Genomic DNA, 14,493 nt, shown 5'->3' with positions numbered 1-14,493 from the left:
ATATTCCAAAACTAATAATTTTGACAAGTGCATTTTTAATGGGAAATAAAAAGATCCCTTCTTTAACCCAAATTTTCATTAGCTAGAAAGAATAAAGATAACTATGCCAAAGGTGTCCACAGTTAAGCAGAAGCAAAATCACTGGCAGAATTTTAAACAGCAAGTTTTGATTAGAGGAGTTCAAAGCATGGAAGATTTGCTATTCAAAGAAGATTTTTAGCATAGACCTGCACAAATTGCCAATATAAAATGGTCGGTAGGTACAAAGTAAAAGAGAAGAAATATACTGAGTAGACCAAGAGTTACCCTGGACACAGGGAATAATTCAGAACAGTAACTTCCGAAAGGAGCAACACGACAAACTGAGTGCTATAGAATAAGTTCATTTTTCAGCAATCTAAGAGCAGCAATCCAGAGCAACGAAATAAAACCAGCAAGTCTCCCCACATGGGGCAGCTAAAGCTGTAGTCACCACAAAAGGAGGATAAATGGAATGTGTCACAGGGGATTAGGTGTTTAAGGGAGTAGAAAGTTCTTATAACAGCCGCTACTTGCAATGGATCTCAAGAATGTTTTTAAACTAGTAGATAAGATATTGAAATCCTTGCATTTGCAATCCTTTGAGGAAAGAAGCAGAGTAAGAGACAGGAGCTGAAATTGTTGCTAGAAAACGTTGAGCTTAATTTTAAATACAACTTTTTTTTATCTGAAACGTAATCCACACTCATCTTGGAAAAATTGCAAAACAAAGATACACAAAAGAAAATTAAGAAAACACATATTTCCATTATTTATCTAGACACAACTCTGCTTCTTGATTTTCCCTGGAATAATAACTCAGATATTCCAATAGAGGAATTTATCCTTACATCACTAGCCACATACCTGGAGACAGTATGTTCAAAATGGAGGGCTGGGAAAAGGTGAGCTGTTACCTTTTCGGTCTCTCCACTTCTAACCATAAATAAAATTATGCAGATATTACTTACAGAGCTTACGAATGTCAATGGCTTAAACATAGCTTGCCCAAGCTACTAGGTTAGGCTACAGGGAAACTACAAAGCTCTATTAGTAAACTAGTACTAGTTTAGTAAAACTAGCTTTCCTATCAGCCTGGCATCACTTCTTGGACAAAAGCTGTAGCAAGGTTTCCCATACACTAAGGTTCCCCTAAAAAAAAGGAATTATCAAGACACAGTTCTCTGTGTTAATCCTTTCGGTTCTACTCTATGCCAGGACTATTCAGTCATAGTCCATGGGGAGTTATGGATATTTAAGTACATTGTCTATTGTCAGCACCTTCTACCTCTAAGTCCTATCCACTCAGGTAAGTAAAAATGTTGTATCACATAGCTCCACCTATCCTCTGGTTATCTGCATAGTGCTTGAAGAACATTTGAAAACCTCTCTGTGGCAGTCTTAGGCTCCTGGATGCAGGATAGGTCAAATTTCCATTCTGGGAAATAGGGCAAGAGAATACACTGAATGGCACGAAAGGCTGCATCAAAGGGACTAATGGGGATTTCCATGGGGTGTTACGGTATTAGTCAAAAAAGCATTAGGCCTTTCATTTAAAGGCAGCTGCTATTCCTTGAGATAGTGGCAGAGCCAAACACACATATTTTAAAAGCACTACCAACCAATCCAATACTTAAACATGTAAATTCTTCCTAGGGGGTGGATAGTTCAAGCTGCACAGCTAACACCAACTCATTTTTTGCATTTCTTCAAACAAAGAGAACAAAAGAAACAAAATTTGTTACCCTTGATTATTCAAACCCTGACTAGATACATATATATAGTATCTATAATATACATATACATATATATAGTGTCTATATATAGTATCTAAAATCACTTCAAAAGAACATTTGACAATGATCAGGTCTTGACCTCCCAAACTAAGCACCTAAGGAAGCACTACAAAGTGTGTTTATTGGCTGTTAAGGAGTATTCTATCCTTTAAAGGGATGACAAGATATTAGAACTTATTTACTCTTACTGGATGTCCAAGAGATCTGTGCTGGAACTCAATGTTGGAAAACATGGCATTCAGAAAGACTGTCTGAGGTGGCTTTTCTTCAGATTCTTAGGAAAGGATTCTGTCTCTTAGTTCTCAATCCATCTTAAAAAGTTAGGAAAGAACCCTGAGGTATAGTATGGAAATAATAACTTTGAGGACTTTTCCAGAAATTTCCAGAAACCAAAATATCTTTCTCAAAATTTTAATGGAGGAGAAAGTTCTCCCCAAATCCCTTGAGTTAACCTTCATATGCCAGTCTTCTGTGATTTTGTATAGATGGTTAAAGTCTGAAAGAGATTAAAAAAAAAAAAAAGTCAATGTGAACAACTAATGCCTGTTAACTGGTGATTAAGTTGTGTTACCAATACTATCATGACATTTTACCTCTGTGATGTGATATAGGATATAATTAGATTCATCCAAATAGACCTACATTTCTCAGCTGAAAATATAATCTGACAGAACCCTTATAAGAAAAATATTGGATTATTTTTCATAATGTTATCTCTATTTTAAAGAAAGGAAAGGACTACCATGAAGTAGATAAATTATGCTAAGAATTGAGTGTAATCTCCTTGCCATAGACTGAATAAACTAGACACACCTGTCTCTTGAGGTTCCTATCCTACAACCATGCATTCAAAACTTCAACTCTTCTGACTTTACACTAACTTTCCTCTACGTGAAATGTGCTTCCTTCACCCAGATTTCACAGGGTTACTCCTTCTTACAGAGTTACTTTCTTATTTCAGCTCAGATGTTAAACTTTTCAGAATGATGTTTTTAACTGAACAATCTAAACTAACCCCATACCCTAGGTAACTCTCTCTGTTTTTCACATTTCTTATTCCTTTCTGAAAATCTAGCTTATTTGTTTATTGTCTTTTTATCCCTAGAAGAATATACATTCTATGGAGACAGGAAACTTATATATCATGTTTATTGTTAGATTCTTATTTTCTATAAGAATGACTAGAGTATTTGTTAAGAAATGAGTGAATTAAGAGTACAGTGGTTTTCCAAGGAAGAAAAATTAAAGATCTTATTTCTTCAGTACTGGTTATATGCCTAATACAGTACTTGACATATCATGAACACTTTGTTAGAATAGGATACAAAATACAATTTAACCAAATGCTGATCAATATACAGGTGACACTTGAACAACACTGGAGTTAGAGCTGCCAATGCCCCCCTCTCCTCTATAGTTGAAAATCTGCATGTAAGTTTTGACACCCCAAAACTTAACTAATAGCCTATTGTTGACTGGAAGCTTTACCAGTAACATAAACAATCAATTAACACATAGTTTGCATGCTATCTGTATTACATACTGTATTCTTATAATAAAGTAAGCTAAAAAAAGAAAATATTAAGAAAATCATGAGGAGGAGAAAATACATTTATTGTACTGTGCTGTATTTATATTTAAAAAATCCACATGTAAGTGGATCCCTGTTGTTTAAGGGTCAAATGTAATTAGAAAATGGTTAAAATAACCCCAGTGTCTTACTGTGTTATTGCTTGCTATCCCCATGGGTGAATAAAATTAAAGGCATGTGTAGTACATTTTTACACATTTCAGTGGGGGCTGTATACCGTCGTTGACAACTGGCTCCCAGCACTTTATTAGTGTTACACTGAGACATGCTTTAGCAGTTCTGTACTCATCTGTCTCTAATCAAATGCAACCAAGTCTATACCTTATCTGCCTCATGCCTCACTCAAAGTTTCCATGTCTTGTTGGAATCCATCAGAGAAGATGTTCTATACTTCAGCATGGTTGTCAACTTCTCTTCATCATTAAGCTATTAATCTTATCTGGGGATGTGACCCTTGGTCATTTCTGCAATAGCTATGACCCTCTTTCCATATTAGCTCTAATAATAAATTTGGAGGTCCCATCAAGCCTAGGAATGAGCCGTGCAAATAAATATTATTCCAGAGTTAATGGTTATCTTTTCAAACAATAATCTTGTCCTCCAACCTGCTAGGGAGCTCTCCTGAAAGATAATTAAAACATTGATAAAGGATTGAAACCTAATATGTCTCCTCCCCAAACTCTGCCCACTCTCACTACCCTTGAATTAAAGCAAGTCCATCCAAGCAAAAAGTAAAGTGAATTTTAAAAGATTCCAACACCTTCTCATCTGAGGTCCCACCAGGTTACTGCTAGCTTGTTTGGAATCTGGCTGCTTCATTATTGCTTTCAGCAGAATTAATATCAACTGCCTATTAGTTGTCAATGTCAATGTCTTTAAAATCCCTTGACCGGATCTCTAATGAAAAGACATTAGATGATAAGGCAAGTGATTTCTCTACTTTCTTTTTGGTGTCTGACATCATTAATGTGATTAATGAGGTGACCAGGGAACCCAAATCACTCGTCACCATTAGATTGCTAGTACAATAGCCAAAGCTCAAAGGTGGGGAAGGAATGGGAACAAAAGTATTCTCTTGTCTCTGTTGTGTACTCTATCAAGGAGACAAATGACCTACCTACAGGTGTGTACCTGTTTGGAACAGTAAATATTTGATAATAGTAAAGGCTGAGAAAACCACAAATACATGTTTATTTGCTTTCGAATTATTTGTAATAACTAACAAAGACTTTTTACTGGTAAAGCTTAAAAATACATTCTAGATGATCAAATAATGATTATAGAATATAAAACAAATAGCCATGTCAGTGCCTTTTAAAAGGAGTAAAAGGAAGGTACACTCACCAACAGAAGTGATTGGCTCATGTTAGTAAAAAATCCAACAGTAGTTCTTGCTTCAGGCACAGCCAGATGTATCTTCCCCCTCCTGTCCCTTTTGTTCTTTCTTTCTCTCCCATTGTGCATCTGTCCCTCCTTTTCTCTGCTCTCATCTACTTTGTTGTTTTCAAAATCCTAGGGAAAGATAGATGAAGAGCCAGTGAGGATTGAAAGAGAACTTCTTTTCTCTCATTGTAGTAACTTCCCAAAGTTGATACAATGCAGCTTGGGTCACTTGCTTAGTCTTAGAGGATGAGAATATAATATATATTGATGTGTTCACATGAGTCCAGTCCTGGAGAAGGGGGAAGTAGTTCACTCCAATGTGAAACATACTCCTAAGAGCAGGAAACTGCAATACCTTTTTACCAAAAAGAAAAATCAAACCTGAGCATCCAAATAATGAAATATATACCAAGTAGTGTTTTTTAAAAAGAAATGGGGTTTGTGTTTAGTCATGCAAACTTTTTTCTGCAAAGTTATGAACTGATGGGCATTCTCATGTGTGGCTGGTAGGAGTATAAACTTTAAAATTTTCCTGGAGGGCAATTTGGAAACATTTTAAATATGAACGTATACCTTGATCAGGCAACTACCATTCTAGGAATTTGTATCAAAGAAATAATAGTAAATCTTCACAAAAGTGTAACAAAAGTGATGTTTATCTCAAAGTATGTAGGACATCAAAGAATTGGCAGCAATCCAAATGTCCAAAAGGTAGGGGAGGAAATTAAAAACAGCATGGAAAGTAATATTTTTACATTTATCTACTTACTTGTCTGTTATTTATTTAGTTAGTTATATAATCTGAACAGATATACACCCAGAGGCTCAAAGTGTTTGTCTCTGGGTGGTTGAAATGTGGGTGATTTTTCCTGCTTTCTTCTTGCTAATCTCTATTTACTAATTTGTCCCCAGTGAGTATAAACTTGCATTAATTGTGTAATGTTTGTATTCTGAGATAGGACAGCTTGAACACAGACTCCTTAATTTGCTCCAAACATCCTTTCTAAGTAATACTGTATTTGGACGGGAGGCATGGAATGCAGGACATAGAACACCTCTAACGCGTCTTTAGGGACCAAGAATCAATTAGAAACCATTCTCTTTTGTGTCTGTCCTAAGCTAAGGGGCTAGACCCAGGGGCTAGGTCTTACCTATGTTTGGGGTCTCTGGTGATGATTCAGGTTTCTTGGTAGTGAGGGAAATTAGCAAGCAGGTGCCCGTGCTCCTCTTCCAGAAAGACTATGCCTGCTTACTTGTTGCACGTGGGCCTAGTGATGTGGAAAGCCTAGAAGGAATTACATAGGAGAGAAAAATGCCCCCAGTCCCTGAAAAGGGGGGAGGGCTGCCACTATAGCCCAACTTCACATGATATTTTAAAATTAATTCCAGATACAATAATCATTTAAATGCAAAATATAAAATAGTTAAAACATTACAAGAAACTTTAGAAGAATATTTGTATAACCTTGCATTATACAAGAGTCTCTTAAATAAGATAGAAGACCTAAAGGCACTACCTATGTAATATTTCATTACATAAAAATTACAGATTTTTCATGCCAGTCATATTATAAACAGAGTTAAAAGTGAAGGGAGAGACTGAGAGAAATATTTTCAATGCTTGCCATATTAAGGGTTAATATTCCTTATATTAAAAAAAATCTCTAGAAATAATTAGGAAAAAGAAAAGTAACTAAAGGGACAATGGACAAAGAGGGAATCCTAGTGGTTACTAAACATACAAGAATTCTCTTAACCTCTTGGGGCTTAGGGGAATGTAAGTTAAAACAACAATGAGATGCCATTTTTTCACTCATCTCATAAAGAAATAATAATACAGTAACAATACAGTGCTGATGAGGAAACAGGGATATATAATCTTTATGTAGCAATTAGTAATATGTAATAACCGCTTTTGGGAATTAATCAGGCAAAAGCTGTTAAAATTGTAAACACCACCTTTGACCCACTAATTTCAATTTGGGAATCTATACTATAGACATAAAAATCTTTGTGTTATATGAACAAAATGTCCATTGCAGCAATATTTTATTATGGCAAAATAAGAAAAAATAAAGGGCCACCAACAGGGGAAATGGTTGGATAAATCACAACACTTGTACTCTATGCAGGAATCCACTTCTATCCAGAAGAATAGGCTAAACCAGTGGCTCGTAAAGTCTGGCCCTTGGCCCAGTAGTCTCAGCATCACCTAGGAACTTGTTAGAAATGCATATTTGACCCCACTCCAGACCTATGGGAATGTCTGAGGATGGGGCCTGGTAATGTGTCCTAACAAGTCATCCAGTTCTGATGTGTGATTCTGATATGTGGTTACATCTATATCGACTGTCTTGAGAGATCTATTCATATTGTTACATGAAAAATTAAATTTCAGAGTAGTATATTTAATGTGATGCATTTTTATAGAAACAAACATTAATAAAACACACATTTTTGACGTGTACTCATACTTCCATACAAGAAAGCAGAACTTGTAGAATGATACACCTGCTGCCATTAACATTGATTAACAAGGGAAAAGAGTAGGGGGAAAAAATAACCTCTGTCTCCATTCATCTCTTTCATTTTTCACTGGTAACAGTGAGCATATATAACTTTCCTAATTTCAAAAAAAAAAAAAACATTTAAATAATAAATTAAAGAAAAAACAATCAATGAACCTAGATTTTTACCTGACCTATATCAAACAGACCCATGCTAATCGGACATCAATTTTGGTAAAAAGATTTTCCTTTCACCAAGCCTTAATTGGCCTTCAGACTTAGCTTGTGATGGTCTTGACATAACCTTTCATTAAGCAAACTCTTTAAATACGTAGATGGGTCAGAGCAAAGATTCTTGGATTTTGCTTGAAGGGGCTAAAAAGCACAATTCCTCTGGATTATTTTCTCCAAACTATCTTCATTAAAGTTAAAGTTAAAACCTATCCATTGGACCCTCTGAAAAGATTATAGTCCCTGAAAGCAAATTATGTAGATGCCAACATACATAGTAAAACTTCAAGCAATTTATTAAATGTGAATTTTGTCCACTGGTACTTTATCCCAATCCTTTCCAATGTGCTTTAAATTATAAATTGTAAATGTGTAAAAACAATGTTTCCTATTTAAAACCTTAAAATCATTCATTGAAGTAACATTTTTAAGGTCAAATAAATCAGATGTTGAATTATTGTTTTTTTGGCTAAGATTTCCTTTCAAGGACAAAATATTCCAATAATATCACCTGAAACTGATCCTATCTATACCCAAAGTTTGTTAGAAAATACATTTACTTGAAAAGTTCTAGCAAGTCAATAGGTACACGACTATGTGATTCAAAAGTTATATCCTAGGAAGTCACAGAAGCTATTAACAAAATAATAATGACTTCTCTGTAAATTTAACTTGTGATGTTGACTTCTTCCTTTTAATTACTTAGCTCTTGAATATAGTCAATAGTCTGATGAGCTCTGATTATGGAGAACTCAGCTAAAAATATTTTGAATTAATAATCAAATGCAATGTGACATTTAGGTTTCAAAAACTCTAATCACCCCCGCTATCAACCCATTCTTTTTCCATGGCACAACTTTAGGGTTATAACTGAAGTGAATCTCTAGTGATTAATGCCCAGGTGATTTGAATTTTGCATACTGAAAGAAAATTAAGAGAAACATTTACTTGCCCTTAAAAAAAAAATCTATAATCCACAAAACAGAACCTAGATTTAAATGTCCTCAGGCCTGAAAAAATACTTCCATAGCCTTTTATATGGTGGTCTAAATGATTTCCAAGACAATGTCATAAAAAGAAGCTTTTTGTCACTAACTTAGAAGAGATTAGACTTAAATAATTTAATTAAGTTAACAAAGTCCACTGTAATACTTTAGAAATGAATCTCTTTTAATCTTCCAATTTTATTGGTTTCATTACTGTTGTAAAGAATTTCTAACCCACGATTATATCTGTGCCTTTCCATACAGCCACTCAAGAGTCCTGAGGAAAAAAACCAACTAATTTTATTATATGCTTTGGTTCTCAGCAGACACCAACAAATAGAGAAAATCCTTTCTGCCTTAGCTCTAAAATGTTTGCTCTGCATTAACACATCTCACTAGTGTAAGTAAGTATATTTTTCTTCCTTCAAGCAAATATTTGAGAACCTACTATGTGCCAGTTCTTGCCAAGCATTTCAAGTGCATAAGGAAAATCAAGACAAGTATTTGACATAAATAGCTTAAATTACAGTGAAAATATTTCTCTAAAATAGTTTCTTAAATATTTTTTGTTAACTCAGTAATTACTTAATCAGATGTTTGACTTAACACCCATGCTATTTCCTACCCTATTAGTAACTGATTAATTCCTTTTACTATTTGCTCTAAGTGTTTCACTGCACTCCACAGTGTTCCTTGGGATCCTTCCCTTCATTGAGGCTAGTTGGTCACTGACAGCTGACCAAGGAATAGATCCTATATACCTTCCAAAATTATTTTACTTTACTTCTATATTGTAACACCATTTCTTTTATCAAAAAGTGTTCTGAAATGCTGGAACCAAGGAGAATATTCTTATTTAAATATTAGGAATTTGTGTCTGCATAATTTAAAATACAATACCTTCCCCTGAAAGGATTTATATGCTGGTGCTGATAGAGTTTATCACTTTTATTTGTGGTGTTAATAGAATTCAGATTTAGATATCATTTTCATGGTCTGCATTAACAAGAAAAAAAAGCAGACAGCTGAATAGACTTGGAAACTGTCCACGTTCAAGGCAATGAGCAGATTAAGTGTGAAGAGAAAAATAATATGGTTTTAGGAAAAAGTCTTTCTAGTTGAAACTCTCATCCATGGCCGTAGGATTATTTTTTCTCTCACTAAATCTTAGTCTGTTCTGTAATCCTAAAAGACTACTTAGTAGAGGAAAAAATCCAATGTTGAAGAATGCATGTTACTGAAATCCCCACCAGTTGTTAATATCCCTCCAGGCCATAACCAGATTTTGCATATAGTCAAGATTCTTTCGTCATCTATTGATTTTCAGATTACTATAGTTATCTGAGAATGCCTTTTAATTTAGAGTCCTCTCTACCAAATTCCTCCTGTTAACCAGAGGCACCACAGACCATTGAGGCTGGAAAAGTTCAAGTTCACCATCATCAGGTATTTGTTTCCCCATGCTTCCAGATGATTACCCAGAAAATTCTTCTATACGTTTGCAACAACAAACTTCTTAAAATTTTGATGTCATCCAGTAGAAATTTTCCTGGAAAAATTCTTTACCTAAAAAGTACTTTAGACTACACAGAATTCTTAGAAAGGAGATTTATAGAACCCACACTGGGGTTTCCTATTAGAACTACAACAAAGAAAATATGAACCACCATCTCCAACTACTGGTTAGGAAAGATGTTAGAGTTAAAATGCCTGGGTTTGATTCCAGCTGTGTAGTCTTGCACATATTACTTACTCCTTCTAATCTCTCTAAGCCTCAGATTCTCCACATATAAAATGAGGATAAAAGTAACACCCATCTCAAAGGGTTTAGTGAAGATTAAATAAAATAAGGTGCTCAGTACAATGCCCAGCACATAGTTCCCTTTCTATGAATTCATGATTCAACAATTATGTATGTGCTACTCTTTGGTCATTTTCAATATTTTAGTCTACCATTTTTCTTAATAAAATCTAAAAGATTTACCAGCTTTAATGGTAATGCACAGTTCCAAATGTCAGATTAGTATTTATCTATCTTCTGTAGTATTTTTTTTAATTTCTATTTTCTTATTCATAAGTAACATCTTAAATCTCTATTTTCCCCTTCCTTCTTTCTTGGTTATTTTGGTTTTTTTGTTTTTCTAACTTTCTAACTTTTGCTTTTCTAACTTCTAACTTCTTCATTTTAACCTTGTCTATAGGCATTAGGACTCTGGTTATAGCAGCTTTTACTAAAACCTGTAGGCTTAGGTACGATGTGCCTCATATCATTGCTTTGTAAAAAGTTGCAATGTTTGTTACCTTCTCTTTGATTTAAGAATAATCTGGAAACGGGTTTCTATTTTCTATGCTGTCAAGATTCTTTTTGTTCATCTTTTAATTTTTGGATTACAGTAGTTATTTGAGAATACCTTTTAATTTAGTCATCTCTACCAGAAAAAAAAAAAAGAGATTTTGTCTTAACAGTTAAAAATTCATAAGCATCTAAGGAAAATTTTGAATTAACAATTCTTGTAGAACTTTAAGAATTCCAAGAAAAAATTTCATAGGCTCAATGGCCTCAATGCTGAGAAGCATGGAGCAATAAGAAAAATAAAATAAATCCATATTTGAATATCTAGGTATTCAATCTATGTTGCTTTATTTTGAATTTTAAATGTTTAGTAGAAATCAGATGGGTAGAATTTAAAGTATTCCCACTTGCTTTTATACTTTTTTCCTCTCAGTTTTAATAATAAATCTTTATAATTGAAGTCAATCCAGGGACTTTTCTGGAAGTAAAATAATCAAAACCCAAGCATCAAAGCAGAGTGTTCAGTGTAAAATGGGACCAGAAGACTGGTTGCAAGTAGGATGCAGATGATAAAAGTAAAGCCTATGTTGAAAAAAAAAACAGTAAGTGTACCATCTGAACAATATGCATGAGACATCAGGATAAAAAAACCATATCATTGTGGTACTTCTGCCTCAAGGAGAAAAGGAACCCCAGAAACAAGTAGCTTAACTTCCAAGATACTAGCCAATGACTCCAGGTGTAGGGGACTCTGCGTTAGTTCTCAAAGTTTATAACCTAATCCTCAGTCCCAGAATAACAGAACATTTTACCATGGATCCAGAGTTCTCTCTAGTTTTATTTAGGGTTATAAAAAGAAAAGACTATTTCCACAACTGTAAGCAAAGTGGTTCTCACTAAACCTTAGTTTCCTCATCTGCTAAGTAGGTACTGGGTGGCAAGGGGCCTGATTACATAATCTATAGGGTCATTTTTAGCTCTAACATTTTATAATTCTATAGGCTGGTTAATATTTGTCTAGCCTAACCATTAAAAACATATAATGAAATCTCAATTGCAAATAGCCAGTTTATAATAGACCTAACTAAAATAGTTTTGATCATATATACAACACCCTGAAGTATTACTTGATAAGACTAGTTTTGAAATAATCCTGTCATTGGTGATAAATTAGGTGTTTAGATATGAAGACTAATCATGTCAGAAGTTATTTTGTGATGCTGAAATTTTATTTACAGAAAGAGAATAAGAAGTAAACTTTTGAGTCTTTAAAATAAGCCAAGAATAGGGGCTAAATGTTTTCCATGTGCCAAATAACTGGGAATCATGAAAATAAAAACCATGGACTATCACTCTTTAACAGATGCTGTTGGTTCCCAGCCCACATCCCCTGGGTCTCGTTACTTCAGTTTGGTCCTGCACAAATATCAACCACCAGTATTTGTACCTCTTGGCCCAAGAGTCTCTGATGCCTTGAAAGGCTGCCATGCCTATATCCAGCAGGCCTAAGGGACAGGGAACTAATGCCTGTACCCCAGAGAGCAGCCTAAACCAATTACTGAATGGAATTGCTATATAAATGCACAGCTTGCTCACCCTGCAGGCAAAATACGTGTTTTACACCATTTTTCAGAATTTCCCGAGGTGTTAAGATCTGGCCACCAGTAGCAGTGGCTGCCTTGATGGTGCTTCCTATGCTGGCTACCTCACTCTCTCCATATCTCTTCCCTACTTCCCTACTCATGTTTATTTGCACTTGAGTCTTTGTCTTAGGATCTGTTTCTGAGATTATCCAAACTAAGACTACCAGAAACACATTGATCTCACTGTGCAAGTAAATCTTTATATAAGGTATGATTTTGTCCTCCACCACTCCCCTTAAACACACACTCATGCTCTTTGCCCAAAATTAGGGGGTGGGGAGTGGGGGGAAACTTGGCAGGAATCTTGCATGTGCAGTGAAAAAAAGCAATACACACTCACAAAAGAAAAATAAATGTGGAGGTGAAATTTAACATCTAACCTAGAAACAAAAATCATTAACAGAAACTTTTTCACAAATGAAGGTATTATAAGCTGAAGGGGTGGAGGGAAAAGGGATTATCCCTTTAGTTACCATTTCCCTGCTTTTAGGAGAATTTTGAAGATAAAGACTTAGACAAGCATATTTTATCAGGGTTGGTGTGAGTTAAGGGTACATTCTGCTGAACACTGGTTCTGAGTCTAAAAGCAAAATCCTGGCATAGACATATCATGGATATAACGTTAACATAATGCTGTTATGTTAAGGAGCTCAGTATGTTATCTGTACACATACAGTGAGAACCAAGATGGATCAGGCAGGCTTTGGAGACCTTTAGAGACTAATAAAGAAGAAGTTAACCTTTTATAATTAGCTCAAGACTCTAGGAAGAAAGGTAAAAAGAAACTTCAATGTTTCTTCTAAATCATCCAGCTCAGCTCACCAAGTTAGGAAAAAAGTTCACTTGTTCAAAAACTCCACATGTACTGTCCTTCAGGAGCTTGGCAATAGCAATTGAAAGAAGAGTGGACATGCTCCAAAGAGAGAAAGAAAGTTCCATCATCCCAACTTTGTTTTCAGTATAAAGACCACACACAAGGCAAACTTTAAATTTTACCTCAGAATGACTGAAGAATCAATTACTATTGTAATATCTTGGCTCTCATGTGCAAAAGTCAAAACTCTACCTTCCCAAATGTCTATTTTCATATCTCTGAATCACTCATGAACACACTATGGGTTACAGGCATGCTGCTTTTATCTGGCTTGACTATTATGGAGCCACTAATATTAATAGGCCTGACCCTAGGTTAAAATCATTCTGATGGGGATAACAGAAATTAAACGTTTGACTGATTGTAGACTTCTTATTTCACCTCTGCTTATAACAAATTGAGTTTTGGGGCATCTGGGTGGCTCAGCTGGTTAATCAACCAACTCTCGACTTAGGCCCAGGTCATGATCTCACAGTTCATGAGTTTGAGTCCCACATCGGGCTCCGTGCTGATGGTGTGGAGCCTGCTTGTGACTCTCTCTCTCTGTCTCTCTGCCCTTTCAGCATTCTCTCTCTCTCTCTCTCTGTCTCTCTCTCTCTCTCTCAAAATAAATAAATAAGCTTTTAAAAAATGAATTCAGTCTTTTTTACGAATCCTTTTTCCCTTCCTTTTTTTCTGGTCTCTTTCAAAGGGAATTTTCTTGGTAAGCCCAGTCCCCAAGATTTTATCATTCTAAATTTGGAGAATAGATAAAGTAATTCTGAATGGAGGAAAGGGTATGCTTCAAAAACCACATGGTCTGGGGCTTCATAAGACAGAAAGTAAAGGGAGAGAATCAAAAAGAATCAGGGACTAGTATGATATGTGAAAATTTGATAAATTAAGATAAGAAAGGGTATTTTATAGTGTTGTTGAATTACAGAGCTGTGATTCAAATATAAGACATTCAGATACTTGTCTGTAAGTATAAAATTATATTATAGTAAAGTATCAGTATAGTATAATATAGTATAGTATAGTATAGTATAGTATAGTATAGTATAGTATAGTATAGGAAGTATTGTCTGCAATACTAAACTAAGCTGCCTCTCCTACTCTCCTACCCTTTTCTATCCTGAAGCTATTTACAAAGATGTAAATGGGTCCCCACAGCACTAGCTGGACAGTTTTC

At 35.0% G+C, this 14,493-nt stretch overlaps 1 long non-coding RNA gene across 1 annotated transcript in view; it reads right to left on the bottom strand.

The window, feature by feature from the left end:
* Positions 1–2,230: 2,230 nt before the first annotated feature.
* LOC122224975 overlaps positions 2,231–14,493 on the bottom strand; it is a 113,278-nt gene continuing 101,015 nt past the window's right edge. Inside the window, exons 11-13 of the long non-coding RNA XR_006205045.1 lie at positions 5,940–6,073; positions 4,750–4,917; positions 2,231–2,310 (exon numbers count right to left, since the gene is read on the bottom strand). This is a non-coding gene — a long non-coding RNA (uncharacterized LOC122224975). The remainder of the gene's footprint in view (positions 2,311–4,749; positions 4,918–5,939; positions 6,074–14,493) is intronic.

The sequence above is a fragment of the Panthera leo genome, chromosome A1 (genome assembly GCF_018350215.1).
Source record: "Panthera leo isolate Ple1 chromosome A1, P.leo_Ple1_pat1.1, whole genome shotgun sequence".
Taxonomy (NCBI): Eukaryota; Metazoa; Chordata; class Mammalia; order Carnivora; family Felidae; genus Panthera; species Panthera leo.
This window is presented reverse-complemented; position numbering and strand designations above follow the sequence as displayed.